This window comes from Muntiacus reevesi, chromosome 5 (genome assembly GCF_963930625.1).
Source record: "Muntiacus reevesi chromosome 5, mMunRee1.1, whole genome shotgun sequence".
NCBI classification, from domain to species: domain Eukaryota; kingdom Metazoa; phylum Chordata; class Mammalia; order Artiodactyla; family Cervidae; genus Muntiacus; species Muntiacus reevesi.
Window position 1 is genome coordinate 15,767,997 of NC_089253.1, and position 19,792 is coordinate 15,787,788.

Sequence of the window (19,792 nt, forward strand, 5' to 3'; positions counted from 1 at the left end):
AAAAGTTGAAAGTAAAATCTTAGCTTAGCACCTGGCACATAAAATATCTCAATGAATGTCTCACAGTATTACTAGCTTTGCAAGTTAGAGCAGAATCCAGTAATTGTTTTTTAACTTTGGGCATGCCACTCAAAGACAGTCTCATTTTCTTCAAATTGAGGATGGTTACTGTACCTGTAAGAGGGCGTGGAAACCCACTTCAGTATTCTTGCCTGGAGAATCCCGTGGACAGAGGAGCCTGGCAGGCTACACCCCATAGAGTCACACAGAGTCGGACACAACTGAAGTGACTTAGCATGACGATCACTACCATACAGAGTTGTTGAAAATATTTAAAATAATATATGGGAAAGAGTGTTTAAGTTATTAAGTACTATGCGGATGTAAAATATCATTTTTAACATTCATAGTCTCACCTGCAAAGTCACTTACAGCAAGGTCAGACAGGTACATAATGACAGATTTGTGAAAAGCTCACAACTGAGTGTAAGATTTTCATGTGTTTGGCAATGTGATGCTTATATATAGAACACCAGTCATCTCATTGTTCTGAACATTTAAAAATAAATTCCAGCTTTTGTTCCAGGCCACCTCGTACCTAAATATAGTGCAATGTAATACAAAAAAGAATAATAATAATAATACTTCTGTGCATTGAAACTGACACACACACAAAGATTAACTTCTTTGCTGCTTTCCTTATGCAAATTCCTCATCACAACTTAATGCCTGAAACAGCTGATGATGTCAGTTGGTTCCATGTCCTCCAAGTCCTTGTACTCCAAGTCCAAATGAAAAGGCCAAGGTTCCCAACATTCCCTTGCAAGAGTACTGACTCTATCGCAGAAGCCTCAAATGCATGCATTTCCTTTAAAATTCTCAGCAACTCTACAAGATGCAAATTTCATTCTTATTTATTGGGTAGAGAAACCAAGGTTCCCTGAGATTAGTTAGCTTGCCTACATCCCATAGCTGCCAATGAGGGAGCCCAGGTTTTGGCTTGGTTCTCCCCAGCTGTGAAGAATATGGCATCTTTGCTATTCATCTTCTTGACCACCTTTTCCATAATATCCTTTCCAACTGAACATCAAGACAGTGATGCTTTGCCTCCTCACTCCTTTCCCTTTCTCATCTGTATGACCAGTTCTGCAAACACTCAGTTTGCTCTAGAAGTCCATTCAAGAAACTCCCCAAGAGTGTCCCTATCTGAAGCTGGGAATGGACTGTAGCAAAGCCATGTACACCCATGTCCCTGAGGCTTGAGATGCAGAATTATTTACTGGAAAGTGATCCCTGGGGCAGAAACACAGAAGTCTCTATCCCGTAATGAGATCTTAAAATTAACGTAATCAGTCTTTAGTATTTATAAGAAGTAATATCTTACATGCTGAGCTATTGTATTTAATAATCAAAGCACACTGCCCATTTTATAGATTCTAAAAGTACAACACTGAAATTTAGATACTGTATGACATCCTCAATATCATTCACTTTTTAAAGAATGTATTAGTTTTTAATTGCAGCAGCAGTGCTACCTAACACAATAACCTCTATCTCAGTAGCATACAGTAGTAGTTGTTTATCTGTTGTGTGCCTGGGTCATCTGGGATTGACTAGATGACTTTCCTGAACTTAGCTGGGCCCAGCTAAGAGTTGGCTAGCTGGTGGCTGATCTAGAAGAAAGGAAGTGCAATGTTACATGGGCAAAATGTGTGCTTATAAAGAGGCAAAACAAACTGGGAATACTGTTGCAATGCACCATTAGAGATGTTTTAAATATTGTTACTGTTTTCTAAATGCTTTTGTAATAGGTATATCCCTGCAACAAAAAGCAAGGTCATCATGATAATAATACTCCAAGTCATAAAGACTCTAGCAGTGTGGCTGCCAGACCCCAATCTACCCTGCACCGTGTCCTCTGTTGTTTCTGGGAGCTCCAAAGCCTCCCACGGGTTTGTGCTCATGACCAGTCTTCCTGCCACAGTGAGACCAGAGACCATGTTCTTCCTCTTCTTAAAGTCAGCTAAAAGAGCCTCTTTATTGCTGCTATCAGAGGTTATGTTTCTTCGAAACACTTGGGTCTCTGTCACGAGTGCTCTCTCCCATTGCTCTAAAGATGCCACTCCCAGTTATGTTGGATCAGCACCAGGGTCTGCCCAGAGGTGACATGAAAGCCCCCTTGCCAGCTCTGGGCTACACTTAGATAGCAGGGCTGTAAGCCCCTGAGTCTGCCTAGGGCCTTCTGCCTCTCCTTCCTACTCATTTACTGCAACAATTTTATAAGAGAAAGGAAAAAATAAAGCGAGAAAGCAGCTTCCAAACACAATTTCAGCTTAAAGACACAATTTCTGATCCCAAATGTAACAGCTGCCTGCAGGTTCCTAGTAGCTTCTTGCTGTCCCAAGACAAAGGGGAGGCAAGGGCTTCACATTTGCATTACTAAAGGGCCTATTTAATTTGTGTTTTTTAAAATATAATGCTTACCTCAGAGAGTCCCAGTGTTAAGTGAGATCCATTCTGATAATTTATCCTAAAGCAAAGAGAGAAGAACCTTGTCCCCAAAGTAAATACGGCGTTCCACTTGTAGAGACTCAAAACTTCAAATTTCACTTCCCAATTGACTATCCTGTCCTAACATATTTTTATTCTGTCTACATTTTCTGTATCCCATTTACATTCATACCAAATTTTCAAAATCAGTCTTGACTAAGACACCTATTTCTGAATGATAAGAGTGTGGGTATATTTTGGAGATGTGAAACAAAAGTAGCTTTCATCACGTCCTTTTGTTTGGAGGCCCTCATGAATTACATCCATTGTATTTGTTGCTTTGGCAAGAAGACTTCAGAATTCATCTATTGCACTTCTCATTTTCTGTGACTTGAAGCTTAGAGGTTGCCTTTTCTAACATAAGAAGTTGGAGGTAGATGCTGGAACACCTTGGTTCAATAGCATCCTGTTGACCTCTTCTTTGAATTCCCCAAACTGCTGCTCCAGCATTCAGCGTATCATCCTTAATTTAATTCAGGAAGGAAGTGGGGAAGAGGTGCCAGTCACATCTTTCTTTTCTACAAAGAAAACCAAAAACTTTCCTATAATACCCCAGCAGTCTTCTGCCTATGTGGAAAAACTGAGTCCTTGGCTACCTGAGGCTACAAGGCACAGAGGGAAGATGAGTAGCTGGCTCACCTGGCCCTTAAATGGAGACAGAGGAAAAGGTTGTTAAGACTGGATGCTACAGTCACTGGACCAGTGCCTTCCTCAAGAACTGATACTACCGATAACAAAGGGATAATAGCTTAATTTTGAGTCAAATCCAGATTGTTTCAAGTTCTTTAAAAGACAATAATCTTGATGTTCAGATTTATCAGAAGTAAAGAAAAAAAAAGGAGAATTATTCTCTAAATTATCAAAGTTTTCCATTTCATTCATAGCAAAATAACAAAGCTTGATCAAGTAAGACAGATGCTGTCAAGCAACAGGGAAAGGAAATAAATGTCTAAGTAGCAGAAAGGAAATTGGACAGTTAGCCTAACACTCCCAGCCCCCTTGGCCTTGGCTAAGGTTGTGGGGGGAAGAAAAGTGATGGAAATCTTGAGAGAAAGTCTCAAGGGCAGATCCTCTGCCATGTGAGCTGATAACTGTAAGAGAGCCCTGTTTAGCTGGCTGTAACTGACCCAGTCTTTCTGCACCTCAACAGAAATGTTTGGGTGGGCCCGGTGTGGTCACAAAGACACACGAGCTGGCACTGGTGGCATGGGAAGGAATTGTAGCCAAAATTAGATGTTAGATCTAGTTATACTTGTTAACAACAGTTTTCACAATCTCATAAGATAACAATGGGGTTTCCAAGTAGCTCAGTGAAGGGTAAAGCGTCTTGGTAAGCTTCTACCTGGGGCTTCTGAGCTGAGTTGAACACTGTCCCCCCAAAACAATTCAGGTCCTTCTGGAACCTCAGAATGTAAACTTCTTAGGAAGTAGAGTCCATAGTGATATAATAAGATGAGGTCATCTTAACCTCATCATGAGACCCCAGGTAAGATGGGCCCTTCAGGCAATATGCCTGGCAGCCTTGTAAGAAGAGAAGAGCCTCAAAAGGAAGGTGATGTAAAGACACACAGGGAGAGCCCTGGGCGATGACGGAGGCAGAGATTGGGGTCATGGAGCGGCAAGCCAAGGGCTGCTGGCCGCCGCCAGAAGATGGGGAGAAGTAAGGAAGAGATTCTTCCCTTCAGTCTTCAGTGAGGAGAGAACAGCCCGGCCAACACCTTGATTTCAGACTTGTAACTTACAAACTGTGGGAACTTACATTTCTGTTGCTCTAAGCCACGTCATTCGGGGTCCTTTGTTATGGTAGACCTAGGAAATGAATAAAGTGTCCTTCATCCTTGTAGCACCTTTTGTTGGAAAGGCTGAGACCACTGCCACGGCTTCAAAGTATATCTCTTCCTGCCAAGAGTGGTGTTCACCCAGCAGAGGGCTGAGTTTCCCAAGTCTTCAGCTCACCCTCCATGGACCCCCTTCAGTGTCTCCTTTTCCAGAGTCTATCCCAGTGGAAGGGAAGCAGGGCAGAAAGAGTATAGCCAATGTCCTGCTTTTGCCACATTTCACATCAGCTTCCCTGATGCCTCAGACAGTAAAGAGTCCACCTATAATGCTGGAGATCCAGGTTTGATTCATGGGTCATAAAGATTCCCTGGAGAAGGCAATGGCTATGCACTTCAGTATTTTTGCCTGTAGAATTTTATGGATAGAGGAGCCTGGCGGGCTACAGTCGGGGTCACAAAGAGTCAGACATGACTGAGTGACTAATAGTTTCAGCTTCACAGGAGGATTACCCAATAGCAAGCCACCTCCCAAGAGTTCCTGCAGACTGGGAATGTGGTCCTGCTTGACAGTTAGAGGCACCCATCACCTGACTGTCCCCCTCTGCTGCAGTGGACAACCAGTGATCAGCAAAGACTCTTGTTTCTACCTCTGTTGTCTCTCTTCTAACTTCTTTGCCCCTCTGCCCTCTGATATCGCCCCATCTAAAGTCCTCATTTTTTTTTCTTATTTATCATGGGTCTCATTGCCTCGCATCTCACCCTTTCTGAATTGGTCCTCAGCACAATGGCCAGAGTAATCTTTCTATAATGTTTTTATCATGTTTATCCTGGTGCAAAACCCTTCAGTGGCTTCTCATTGGCTTTCGTTCAAAAAATTGACACACTGTACTGAGTCTGAGTGAGTTCATCTTCCCTAGGAAGGAGACACCAGGACAGAAAGAGAAATGTCAAAGATTGGTGGAAGGAAGTACCTCTGAGGGATGAGAGGAAGAGACAGTGGTTTGGGCTGAGAGCATCAGACTGTTGTGCTGATCTGACACCTGTGTAAGGGGAAGGGGAGAAAGGAGGATTGAGAAGGAAGTGCTGAAGTCTCCAGGGTAGCTCTGAGAAAGTCCTGGCCAGGCCACCGGGGAGCCTGAGGGCGAAGACGGACCTTTGGAAGTGTCCTGTGTTGGACAGAAATGTCCCCGCTCCTATAACCCTGCCATGCTCAGACTCTGCCTGGGAGAATCTCTGGAAGAAGAGGTCTCAGTGTGAACCCCAAAGTGTGGCAACTGGAGGCTGTCAGCTAGCTAATTCTTCTTGCAGAAGCTTCTCTCTTGAGGAGAAAACTAAGTGGCTTACTCAAAGAGCTTGACCCAAAGTCAAACTAAAGTCTCCATCCACTGATCTTTACAAATACCTCCAAACTCAGCTCCATGATGTGGATCATTGGTCCAGCTATGAAACAGCAGGAATGAATTGCATTTTCCTACTCTGATAACTGTGTTCATACATTTCTATGCCCCCTCCCACCTAGTAACCTGGCTAAATCCTCCTCCTATATGTCTAGTTCTGTTTATATGTCTGTTTCCCACCAGACATAGGCTGAAAGTTTCTTGAGGGCATGTGTATTTTGTGCATATTTTCATTCCCCTATTGAAAAGTGCAAGTCCTTAAACTTGGTGACTGTTCAGTAAATGATGGGTGGGTAGGTGTGTGGATGGATGGATGGATGGATGGATGGATGGATGGGTAGATGGACAGAGGAATGGATGAAAAGATAGCTTCTAGAATATCATAAAGTCCCAATGCCAGAGGAGATGTTCAAAAGTATCATAGCCACTAATCTTGGATGAAAAGTCATTAATCTGTCTCAGACGAGAATTTTTGAAAAATTTTAACAGTGATAGAGATAAAGATTTCTCCAGTGTTGCCAGTAAGCATATTTCTTAGTTTCTAACTTCAGTCTCCCCAATGCTGTTGTTAGGCCTAAGAGGCAAATTAAGAATAATGCCAGCAGTTCTCAGATAACAACTTATGGCACCCATTCGGAAAGTAAGAGGTAGATCCATTCTCCTTTGAAATTCAGGTAAATAGCTGATCAGCATAACTGTGTCTGTCTATACAAGTGACATAATTAAAACTAATGTATGCACCATAGCACACCAATTAGCTTAGTGTGAGTAATCTGGATCACTTGTATATTTCTGCTGTCGGGGCCAATAATCTTTTGTTTCTACATGTGTCTTCTGCCTCCTCTGAAGTCATCAGTACTTTCCGTAGCTAATAATGTGCTAGAAGTGCCAAAGTAGCCTTGGTTTCTGCACCATCAGCCATGCTCCTACACGGGCCCCAGCCGCCAAGATAAGAGTTAATACAGGATCACCTTCCTAGGTAAGCATATAAACAGAATCATGACAACGAATTGTGTTCATTGTTCTCTGTAAACATTAGAGGCTTTTTCTGAGGGCTGGTGTCTTCTTTAACTAGAGTTTAGCCCCAGACAGTACACTGAGGTGAGTGGGGTCCAGGAGAGGAGAGTTACATGGAGAAATTACATTTCTCTATGGACACATGAGAGGTACTACTGGGGAATTTCCATAAGTAATGGGGGGCCACTAGGGAGGAGTCCATAGAACTAATGAGATTTCATAAGACTTGGGTTTGAGTTTAAAAAAAAAAAAGAAACAAGCAATAACAATAAGTACAACAACAAAATCAGAGCATATCTTTATTTTAGTCCTAAATTGATGAAATCTGAGCTATACTTATAAAACTTCTGTTTTAAATGCTACAAAGCATGAGAACACATTTTCACTCAGCCCCTATGTTTACAGATCTTCACCCAGTGATGCCACTGCCAGTGGCCAGATGAACAGGACAACCCTCAGCTCCAGGAATGGGCAAGATGGTGTCATCAGAAGGGCTTCTTAAGCAGTGACAGATGAAATGTTGGGACGAGTACAAATTAGGATTGTGGTATCAGAGGGATATCAGAAGCACTAGATCTGGGTGAGAGTGCATCTTTTCAAAGGGTCTGCTTTGTGATCAGATAAAAAATACACAATCCCCTGTTCACAAGATTTTCAGACACTTTTTAAGATATTAAAGGCATTTCTCTTTCCCCCAGTTTCCATGATAATTTGTTCTACCTCTTTCTTCCTGCCCTACATTCTCCTTATGTCTTTCTCTATTTTCTTTCCCTTTTTCCCTTTTTCCTTCCTCCTTGTCTGATTCCTTCTTCCTTCCTTCCTTTCCTCAATCCTCTTCAAAATCCCAAGGTCCTATTATTTTGAAAGTATCAGAAAACTTGCTAAATTTGATAGAAAATATTTATCAGAATATTTCTCTATAGATGTGTGATTATGGCCGTAGACTCCAAGAAGGGGTCTTCTTAGCATCCAGAGGCCACCAGCCAGTTGAGTAGCTGATGAGTACTGGCCCTAGGCTAGATGTTGGAGCATGGAGAAAAGCAAGAGCTAGTCCATGCTTAGATGCATGTATAGGGAAGTACATAAGAATTCCAAGAATTCCTTCTTGGAAGTAATACTTGAGGTAAGCCTGGATTTAAATAAGAATGACTGGCAAACAAAGAGAAGAGAGAGTTTGGGGCCAGTAGAAGAAGTGCAGAGAAGAGAAATAAGTAGTTCAATATAAGTAGCTTGGTGAATAAGGAACTGGTAAACTGAGACGAAAGGGAGGCAGGGTCCATGTTATGAAGATTACTGTGGTTCTCCTTGGAGGCTTGGGGCTTCCCTTGTGGGCCAGCTGGTAAAGAATCGGCCCGCAATGCAGCAAGTCTGGGTTCAATCCCTGGGTTGGAAAGATCCCTTGAAGAAAGGAAAAGCTACCCACTCCAGTATTCTGGCCTGGAGAATTCCATGGACTGTATAGTCCATGGGGTCACAGAGTCAGATACGACTGAGCGACCTTCACTTTTACTTTCACTTTGTAGGCTTGGAATATTCAGTAGGCCATGAGGAATCACTGAAGTCTTTTAAGAATATGAGTGACTTGGTCAAGTTTTCATTCAGGAACGATAACCCAGGCCACAGGAGAGTGGATGGGTGGATGGATGGGGAAGAGTGTAGAATCTCAGTGGCACAGTGGTACCACTGAAGGAACTATTGCAGTAGCTCAAGAAGAGATGATGATGTCAGAAAGAAGCAGGGGATAGAATATGGGGATAACTTGAGAACTTTCCAAAACTTGATGACCAACGACCAATGAATGGGGAGCTAAGAGCGGACAGGGTTCTGGTTTGGGAACGGTTTACCATGATGGGAAATTTGGAGTAAGAAGAGAGGCGGGAGAGGAAGAAGTTAAATTTTTCCCATGGCAAGTATGAAGTGCTGGGAAGAAGGCCAAGTGGGGAAGTCTAAAAGGCGGTTGTTATTGATCATCAGTTGAAAAAAAAGGATACTAATTAGGAAGAAGAGATTGGGAGTCATTAGTGAATACACGGCCTTGAAGCCCTGAGGATAGATGAGTCACTGTATGTGGAAATCATTGCCTTCTCTTATTTCAGTTAAACACAAACAATACCCTCTTTCTTAATTTTGATAATCAGTAACATGTGCAGAGTCCTTAACAGCCCACAACGCACTTTCACAAACCCTTATTTTATTTGAATCTTGTCCGTTACACTACTCTCTCATATGTATTGTTCCATTTTGCACACTAGGAAAATGAGTTTGAGAGGTCAAGGGGTTTTCTGTGTTCACAGCTAATAAGTGGAGGTTCTAGGACAAAAACGTCTGGTTCGCTGGCTTTAAATTCTTGACAAATTTGTTTCCTTTTGTGTGGGCTCCATTCCTAACATCTTAAGTTGGAAGAAGTATCTTGTGTAGCACTGAGTTATACCTGGCACAATGTCTAGCATATAACCTTCAATAAATAGTCATATCATTTATTATTTTAAAACTATATACCTTAGCTAATTTCCTCCACATTTATTTTATATTAATCAATTTCACAGCTAAAAGGGATAGTAGCCTGAGCCAAACTACTTGCTTCTTCCTCTGTATGTATTAATAGATGGTTTATTTTTTTATTACAGAATTTGACATATTGAATTATGATTATTTATCTGTGTTTCTGCATTAATCTCTGATTTCTGGAGGGTAGGAGGACCATACATTAATAATTCAATTAACCTCTCATTTGCTTTAAAGATTGTCAATGAGTGTGCCCCTCCCTAATCCATTTCCGGACACAGTAACTCTGATACTCATGTTGATCTTCTAAAACTTGTGTAAGCCTCCATTGTGGCAACTGGCTGTTATGGTGTAACTATCTACTTGTATCTGTCCTACAAGACAGTGAGCTGCTCAAGACAGAGATGATGCCATTTTATATCTGTGTCTGCAGTGCTGAGGTGTAAACAAGCAGCTATCTGGCAGCAAGTAAATTACTGCCATGAAGACCTACGCCTGAGATGAAATCAATGCTTATTCAGTGAATAAGTGAATGAGCAAATACAAGATATATTAGTTCTAAAAGGTCAGAATGAGGACCTTAGAAACTCTTTTGTTCCTTCTCTTCCTTTGAGATAAGCAGATATGGCCTAGCAAAGATAAGATAGTATTGCAAGGTCCCCCTTATCTGGTCAATGGCTCCAACACTCTGCCCTCTACAGTATATAGAGCGTGAACTGAGACATGAGGGCCTGAAAGGGAAAAGTGCACATTAAAAATGTTCTGTCTACAGCACCTCATCGGGCACACAAAGGGGAAAGAGCAAATAGAAAGAGTGGTCGTTATTGTTAATTAAGTCAAGGTGAATAAATAAAGGAATTCATTATTTCATGTGGAGGCAGGCTCGGGCTGAAAGAGAGGCTTGAGCCTTTAAAGACTTCTCCAAGATGTATATCATTTTAGCAAGACAGCAACAACAAAAACCCAAACAGCATTCAGTGTTTACATTTCAACATAGAATTAGAGGCAGTGTTTAAATATTACAAGTACCAGCAATGCCAGCAGTAATTACAGCCTGGTTTTCTTGGCTCTTCTTTGAGGCTCTTGGGAGGTGGAGCATCCAAAGCCAGAAAAACTAATAACAATAGCCCTCAAAACAGTGCATTGAGTGCTCAGTACACACAGAGCGGCATCACTAATTCAACCTTACAATAACCCAATGGAATAATACTCTCCCTATTTTATATATGCTTCCCTGGTAGCTCAGACGGTAAGGCATCTGCCTACAATGCGGGAGACTCAGGTTTGATCCCTGGGTCAGGAAGATCCCCTGGAGAAGGAAATGGCAACCCACTCCAGTACACTTGCCTGGAAAATCCCATGGACTGAGGATCCTGGTAGGCTATAGTCCATGGAGTCACAAAGAGTCAGACACGGCTGAGCGACTTCACTTCACTTCACTTCACTATTTTATATACGAGAGAACTGAGAGCCAGTTTTCTCTTGGTCACAGGGTTGGTAAATGTGGAATAAGAGGATTTACTCCATCATTTTCAGATAGTATTTTAGTATCTCCATTTTATAGAAGATGGAACTAAGATTGTAAGAGAGGAAGTAACTGAAGATCTCTCAGTGGGTGTGCAGCAAAGTCGGGTTCATGCCCCAAAGTCCATGATTTTTCTTCTATAAAAGCCAACTGATTATCAGAATAATGCCTAATGACCACAGCAGTGGAGCAAGATATTTAGATGTCATTGAAAAATGTTTTACCCAGGCTTAGAAAGCAATAGAATAATTCTAGTTGCTCTTAACATTTACCTTTTCTCAGTTCAGAAAAATCTATCTTTACTGAGTTCAGTTTCCTGATCACCTTCCCAGCTGATGGCATAATTTATCCTGATGGACTTCTAACTTTGCAAAATCCCTCTACTTGCTTAAAAAATGAAATCAGTGACTAGTATTAGGTGAGTCAGTGTAGCTGCTTTAACAGAAACTTCCAAATCTTAGGTACTTAGATGGTTTGTTTCTCAAAGGGGTAAAATGCAAATAATGCTTGATTGGTAAGCATCTCTCCTCCATAAGGTGACTCAGGGACTCAGACTCCTGTTATTTTGTTCAGCGTGTGACTTCCAAATCATTATGTCCATTCACCTGAAACCAGAAGAGAAAGAAAAAACATGGATGGTAGGATTTTTATGGTCTAGCCTAGAAGTGGTACACACTGCTCTATGAACATTCCATTGGCTAAAACTCAGCCACATGCACACATCTAGCTGCAAGGAAGTCGGAAATGTAGTCCAGTTGTGTGCTCAGGACTATGAGGCTAGGCCCCAGTGATCTAACCTTTCCCAAGCATATTGGACTTGGGTGAACCTGTCACAGAGATTTAATCAGATTTTCTCATGGGTATGCGTCCTTCTTCATAAGTCATCTACTAATGAGTCAGTTTCCGTTCTGCTGCTGCTGCTGCTAAGTCACTTCAGTCATGTCTGACTCTGTGCGACCCCATAGACGGCAGCCCACCAGGCTCTCCCATCCCTGGGATTCTCCAGGCAAGAACACTGGAGTGGGTTGCCATTTCCTTCTCCAATGCATGAAAGTGAAAAGTGAAAGTGAAGACGCTCAGTTGTGTCCGACTCTTAGTGACCCCATGGACTGCAGCCCACCAGGCTCCTCCGTCCATGGGATTTTCCAGGCGAGAGTACTGGAGTGGGGTGCCATTGCCCTCTTCTGCATGTCGCTAATCTTATCACCACATTGCTTCCTCCATAATCTATGAGTTAAGTCCCTGAAACTTTCTAGTTAGAGAATTTGTGGAAAGTTCATGTACACAAGAATAAAAAAGAATTTTTAAAATGTGTATGAGGAATCTCTCTCCTTTATAAAAACTTTATTGAAATGTAATTGATTAGTAATGCTGTGTGAGTGTCAAATATGCAACAACATGATTTAATTACACACACACACACAGAGGCATATATATTTTTTTTTCCTTTTTTACATTCTCTTCCATTATAGGTTATTACAATATATTGAGTGTAGTTTCCTGTGTTACACAGTAGTCAGTTATCTATTTTATATATATTAGCATATATATTTTAATCCCAAGCCCCTAACTGATTCCACCCTCCTTGCCCCTTTGGTATCCATGGTTTGTTTTCTATGTCTGTGAGTCTATTTCTGTTTTGTGAATAAGTTCGTTTGTATTATTTCATGTTCCACATATAAAGGATATCATATGGTATTTCTCTTTCTGACGTACTTCACTTAGTATGATACTTGGCACATCCATGTTGCTGTAAGTGGCGTGATCTCATTTCTTTTGTGTGGCTGAGTAGTATCCCATTATGTGTGTGTGTGTGTGTGTGTGTGTGTGTGTGTGTGTACACACACCGTATCTTTGTCCATTCACCTGCTGATGGGCACTTAGGTTACTTCCACATCTGGGCTATTGTAAACAGTGCTACTGTGAACATTGGAGTGGGTGTATCTTCTTGAATTTTGGTTTTCTCCAGATGTATGCCCAGGAGTGAAATTTTACTAGTATAAAACAGCAGAAAGTGGAACAGGTGTTATTTATTCCACAAATTTATATTTGCCAGAAATGTCACATTTTTTTTTCTGTTATATTAAATGTGACTTTGATGTCATCCCACCAAACAGGCAAGAAAATCAGTCCAGTCATTTTGAGGGTTTCCTCTCCCCCTCACCTTCTCTTTACCATCTGTACTCTATATCATTACAGATACATGCGGTCTAATAGGCTCTTGTAGGAGTCTTGCCATACTGAGGTCTATGTCCTAAACTGCATCTAGAGGAAGATCATCTTATCAAAAGCCTTACGCTCATTCTCTTTCTCCCTGGGTTACCTCCCGCACCTCCCGCCCTACACTTGACATTCTAGCAGACACTTGCCTGCACCTCCCGTCTTCCATGCTTCTGCTCATGTTCCTCCCTCTGCAAGGCACGACTTTCCCATGAGCCTTCTTTTTTTTTTTTTTTAATTAATTTATTTATTTTCATTGGAGGCTAATTACTTTACAATATTGTAGTGGTTTTTGCCATACATTGACATGAATCAGTCATGGATTTAAATGTGTTCCCCATCCCGATCCCCCCTCCCACTTCCCTCCCCATCCCATCCCTCTGGGTCCTCCCAGCGCACCAGCCCCAAGCATTTGTCTCATGCATCCAACCTGGACTGGTGATCTGTTTCACATATGGTAATATACATGTTTCAATCCCATTCTCTCAGATCATCCCACCCTCACCTTTGCCCACAGAGTCCAAAAGTCTGTTCTTTACATCTGTGTCTCTTTTGCTGTCTCATACATAGGGTTACCATTACCATCTTTTTAAATTCCATATGTATGTGTTAATATACTGTATTGGTGTTTTTCTTTCTGACTTACTTTACTCTGTATAATAGGCTCCAATTTCATCCACCTCATTAGAACTGATTCAAATGCATTCTTTTTAATGGCTGATTAATATTCCATTGAGTATATGTACCACAGTTTCCTTATCCATTCATCTGCTGATGGGCATCTAGGTTGCTTCCATGTCCTGGCTATTGTAAACAGTGCTGTGATGAACATTGGTATACACGTGTCTCTTTCAGTTCTGGTTTCCTTGGTGTGCATGCCCAGCAGTGGGATTGCTGGGTCGTATGGCAGTTCTATTTCCAGTTTTTTAAGAAATCTCCACACTGTTTTCCATAGTGGCTGTACTAGTTTGCATTCCCACCAACAGTGTAAGAGGGTTCCCTTCTCTCCTCACCCACTCCAGCATTTATTGCTTGTAGGCTTTTTGCCATGTGTCTTCTTTTGACAAAAGTAAAGTCAATGCACCATGATGACTATAAGATCTGTTGTCAGATTACTAGAGTTTGGATTCTGGATCTGTCAGTCACTAGTTTCATTTGACCCTAGCTAAACCATTTAGTCCCGTGAGTCTATAATCTCTGAAATGAAGATGTTACACACACTGTATATTACATGGTGATTTCATGAGCCAATATGTGTAAAAACACTTAGGTTGCTGCTTGGCAGATAATTAGTGCTCAGAACACCTGTATGTCATTATTATTACTCAACCCGCAAGGCATATGAGACATCGTCTCACTCAAGAAGTTTTTACCAAATTTCCATCTCCTGACTTTTGTGCTATGTAGCTATAGTAGACAGTGGTGCCAGGCCTCAGCCACACAGGTGTCTGATAAATAGCCAGCACACAGAAGACTTCCCGTGAACAGACCTAGGCTGGCCTTCACCCTCACTAAGGGAGAAAGTGCTGGCTGGTCAGTGTGTAGAAAATCCGGCCTGGCTTAAAAGCACAAAGTTATGGGCAAAGACTATAGGTTTAAGAACCCTGTTCATAGGTGATGAATTCTTACATCCAAATAAACCAGACATCACTTCTTGAATCCAGATTTGACCCCAAGGTGAGTTTTATTTCACTCATGGAGGTTTCTGTGTTTTTTTTTTTTTAAGTCACTATTAAACAATCAGGCAAAAATCACCCAAGATGTTATTTTTGTTTTACATTTTTCTGACTTTATTAGGGAAAAAAGCAAAAACAGCTGGGTACACTTCAGAACTGACTTATGTTTATGTTTCTTGCTGATCTCCTTCAAGAAAAGCTCCCAAGACCTAGGTCAGGAAGCAACTGAGATTTGTTCTAATCTTCAGTGATGTTTTCCAACTCCTGGTGTTTTTCTGTCATTTTCTTTACTTGTCTTTTTTATTAATCTTTAAAAATTGAGATCCTTTTGCAGTTCATGAGCATGATGATCGGGTGTTCACGCTGCTGCGTGACATGTGCCTCTCTCTAAACCTTGTTACGACATCGGCACATTACCTGTCTGACGTGAAAAAAAAAATTGAAATACAGTCGATGTACAATATTATGTTAGTTCTGGGTGTGTTCCATAGTCATCTGACACTTGAGTACTTTGTGAAATGATCACGTGATAAGTCTAGTAACCATCTGTCCACATACAAAGTTATTACAATATTATTGAACCTATTCGTTATGCAGGATCACACAAGGTTTTAGGTTTCTAGTGTCTCTTGAGAAAGCCAAAAGGTCTGGCAACACTCAGCCCTCCATTGGTTAGAGCTGAGAAGCAGCTGTCCCTTCTGATAGGATGCGTTTGCTCCATTTCCCTACATCCCTCTCCATCCCCTCTCCCATCCTCAGTTTAGTTCTAGTGGGGTTGTTAATGCTCCCTGCCTGGCCCTTTTCGGCATTTGAATTTGAGACCCACAGACATAGACCAATAAAACAAAGTATATTATAAACACTAAAAAGTCTCCTAAAGAAAGCTGAGTACTAAAGAATTGATGCTTTTGAACTGTGGTGTTGGAAGACTCTTGAGAGTCCCTTGGACTGCAAGAAGATCCAATCAGTCCATCCTAAAGGAAATCAGACCTGAATAATCATTGGAAGGACTGGTGCTGAAGCTGAAGTTCCAATACTTTGGCCACCTGATGCAAAGAATTGACTTATTTTAAAAGACCCTGATGCTGGGAAAGATTGAAGGCAGGAAGAGAAGGGGATGACAGAGGACGAGATGGTTGGATGGCATCACCGGTGCGATGGACTCAAGTTTGAGTAGATTCCAGGAGTTGGTGATGGACAGGGAAGCCTCGTGTGCTGCAGTCCATAGGTCACAAAGAATCAGACATGACTGAGTGAATAAACTGAACTGAAAAACTCTCCAGGTGTTCCTGCTTCTTAATAAAATGACTGGTTATGCTATTTTTACTGTTACAGTTCAAAAATGGCTGTATGTGAATATAAAACACATGCAGAATAAAATGCCAGGTTTAGCTCCAGGGGTTTCAAAAACAGTGATACATTTTTAACCCAGCGCTTTCAAAAATGTCATTAGCTGTTTTAAGGTTCACATACAATGAAGGCCAACTGTCCCCTGCAAGCCCCTCCTTCCACCCTCAGCCCTCCCTGGGTCCTCTGACCTCATTTGCTGATAGTATAATTTGTCTTACAATCCTACATAAGTTGACTACATAAATAATTTCCCCGCAAGGCTATTTTCCCATGAACCATGTGCAAGTAAATTGCTATTTTGTTTCCCCAGTGCAGAGCAGAGGTCACTATGCCTCCTTGGACAATTTCAGGGCAGAGCAAGTGGTTCTCCCCTTAGCTTCCTTAAATGAGAACATGTGTCTTTTTCCATATATACTGTAATGTCACCTTTGCCTGCCATTCCTATTCAGTTTACTGAAGCCAGCTCTTTACCTGTGACCACAAGGGGAACCCATTGGTGTGATGAATCTATGTTCTCAGTGACTTGTACCCCTGCCCCACTTCACAGAGAGAAAAGGAAGACAGAGAGACAACTCCCTTTAAGTTCAAGCAATGAAGTAGGCATATTGTAGTGAGCCATTGGGCTAGGTCATCTACCAGCAAAATTGTGACTCTGATTTACAGTATGTGTGTGTGTGTGTTATTCATTCATTTCTTCCTCAGTAATTTTGTTTAACATCTACCTTTGTAAGTAGCAGAGGACCAGGTTAATTCACGTCAGCCAAGCACTTTCTGATTCACCCTAGCTTACGTTTTTAATTCTTGTGACCTCTTTGTTAGGTGGGAATTATTATTAATATTGTTGATATTCTGCCAGGAAAGATTTGACAGAGAAGTAAAGTGGCTTGCAAGACTGTAATACTTGGGCAGGCCGCAAGTTTTCAGGTTCAAAGAGAAATATCATCTCATTCAGAAACAATTTTCATGAGAAAAGCTCTCTGGTGACCTTCCAGTCATTAACCGTTTTGATGATTTAAGACTTCAAAAGGACGATGGCCTTTCAGTCCTGCGCTCAGCAGCTCCTGTGTCTCAAGGTGGGCATGTCAGGTACATCGGGGTAATCCCCAAGCCTTCTCATCACTGAACAGGCTGGGGCTTTTCCCTGCTGCTGTTTCTTCTTCTTTCTTTCCCTTTTCCCTCCTCCTTCCCTTTTTTCCTTCCCTTCAGTCCTCTGATGGAAGTCACAGTCCAGGCTTTGCTAAAAGGAACAAGTGTAATATTGCAGGAAAGAGCAGGAGTTTTGGATTCAGATGGGTGCAGGTCTGACTCCCTGTTTGGCTGCACTCTAGCTGTAGACACTAATCTCTGAGCCTCTGAAACGGTAATCCTCAAAATGTGGTCCCTAGCAGCAGCAGCATTTAGAATCTTTTTAGAGATGCCAATACATAGGCTCCATGAGACACCTAAGAGTCTTGTTAAAAATGAAAATATTGGACCCTACCTTAGACCTCAGAATCTTCTGGGTGGAGAACTCAACAGTCTATAGATGAACAAGCCCTCTAGGTGTGATAAATGCTAAAATGTGAGAATCATGGCCCTAAGAGACTTTCTCCATGAAATGTGTATCATAATGCTAATATCACTGCCCCATAAGAGATGCTTAAGTCATGGTAGTTTTTAGTAGTGAACGGATTGAACAGGTAATAATGAGACATTAAATGCATTCTACAGGGTGTCAGAGCTCCCAGTACATTATTTAGTGTAAGTAAATGTTTGTTCACTTCCTGAAGCCCCCAAACCCAGTTCATGCTGCTATTCCAATACAGATGCTCAGAAATCAAGGAAATGCTTGAGTTTCTTCCCTTAGGTGCTTTTCCTTCTAGATTCTCATCCCCACAATGCTATCAGATCCTAGTGACTAGGTCAAGATCACAATTATCTTCACGTGAGCCTAGTTACTTTGGTTTTACAAAACATAATCATTAAACAAGGAAAATCTTACTATATCCAGAGGCAAAGAGCATAACCAGCAATACCAGGTTAGAGAAGAAAATCTAAAATTCATCTGAAAGCAGGACACATATTTCCAAGGCATTCACCAAATAAGTGGCTTCCCAGCAGAGGACAGAAAAATCAAAGAAGCAAAGTAATCTGTGGGATTTGAGGGGCACCTAGATGAGAAAATTATATGGTAGATAACACGGCAAATAATACATACATAATCTAAATCTTAAAAAAAATTTAATATATCTATTTTAAGTCTCCTTATGGCCTGATGATGTGCAAAAGATTTTCATAATCTGCATCTCATTGGATTCTCACAAGGCTCCCAGAAAGGAAGAAGTATTTTGTAATTTGGTGTTAATGTTTTATAAAAGAGAAATCAGAAGTTGTGCAATTCAACAAACACCACATGGCTGTAAGAGGGTCAAGAACAAAACAGTTACATCTGTATGTTCTGCTTGGATTACCTTCCACAGTCATCTCGTGACTCTACTCTGACTAGATCCTTCAGGAACAAACTTAAAATTCAACTTCCTCCTCACTTCCCCACAGCACAAGGCATCTATCTTTCCTGTCAGTGTACAGAGGTTCCATTGCCTCTGTTTATGTATTAATTCTTTCATTCCTGCAGCAAATATTTATGGAATGCCAGGTGTGACTCAAGGCCTATTCTAGGCACTGAGGCTACGTAGAGCTGACTTTCTGGTGCAAGACATGAACATTAAATATGTAATATACAAAAAATTACATGGCAGTGTATTTGATTATAGTACATAGTGTGTGCTATGAAGGAGAAGCAACATGCTAGAAAGGAAAGTAATATAGGTCTGCTTTGTTTTCTGTTTTAGAGGTCTGCTTTTTTTTTTTAATTCATTTATTTATTTTAATTGGAGGCTAATTACTTTATAATATTGTAGTGGTTTTTGCCATACACTGACATGAATCAGTCACGGGTGTACATGTGTCCCCCATCCTGAACCCCCCTCCCACCTCCCTCCCCATCCCATCCTTCAGGGTCATCCCAGTGCACCAGCCCTGAGCATGCTGTCTCATGTATCGAACCTGGACTGGCGATCTGTTTCACATATGATAATAAACATGTTCCAATGCTATTCTCTCAGATCATCCCACCCTCGCCTTCTCCTACAGAGTTCAAAAGTCTGTTCTTTACATCTGTGTCTCTTTTGCTGTCTCACATACAGGGTCATTGTTTCCATCTTTCTAAATCCCATATATATGCATTAGTATACTGTATTGGTGTTTTTCTTTCTGACTTACTTTGCTCTTTATAATAGGCTCCAGTTTCATCCACCTCATTAGAACTGATTCAAATGCATTCTTTTTAATGGCTGAGTAATATTCCATTGTGTATATGTACCACAGCTTCCTTATCCATTCGTCTGCCAATAGACATCTAGGTTGCTTCTATGTCCTGGCTATTGTAAAGAGTGCTGCTTTGGGGTACATGTGTCTCTTTCAGTTCTGGTTTCCTCGGTGTGTATGCCGAGAAGTGGTATTGCTGGGTCATATGGCAGTTCTATTTCCAGTTTTTTAAGGAATCTCCACACTGTTCTCCATAGTGGCTGTACTAGTTTGCATTCCCACCAACAGTGGAAGAAGGTTCCCTTTTCTCCACACTAGAGGTCTACTTTAAAAAAAAAGTTTCTGAAGGATAGTTGATTTATAATATTGTATTAGTTCCAGGTATACAGCATGTAAATATTGTATATATATTCATTTTTCAGTTATTCTCCATTACAGATTATTATGTTACTGAATGTGTTCTGTACA

At 41.2% G+C, this 19,792-nt stretch overlaps 1 non-coding gene across 1 annotated transcript; it reads left to right on the forward strand.

Annotated features, from left to right (window-relative positions):
* Positions 1-14,990: 14,990 nt before the first annotated feature.
* On the forward strand, positions 14,991-15,095 carry LOC136170165 (small nucleolar RNA U13). Its single transcript, XR_010663604.1, has one exon. It is a non-coding gene; the product is annotated as a small nucleolar RNA U13 (small nucleolar RNA).
* Positions 15,096-19,792: the final 4,697 nt, after the last annotated feature.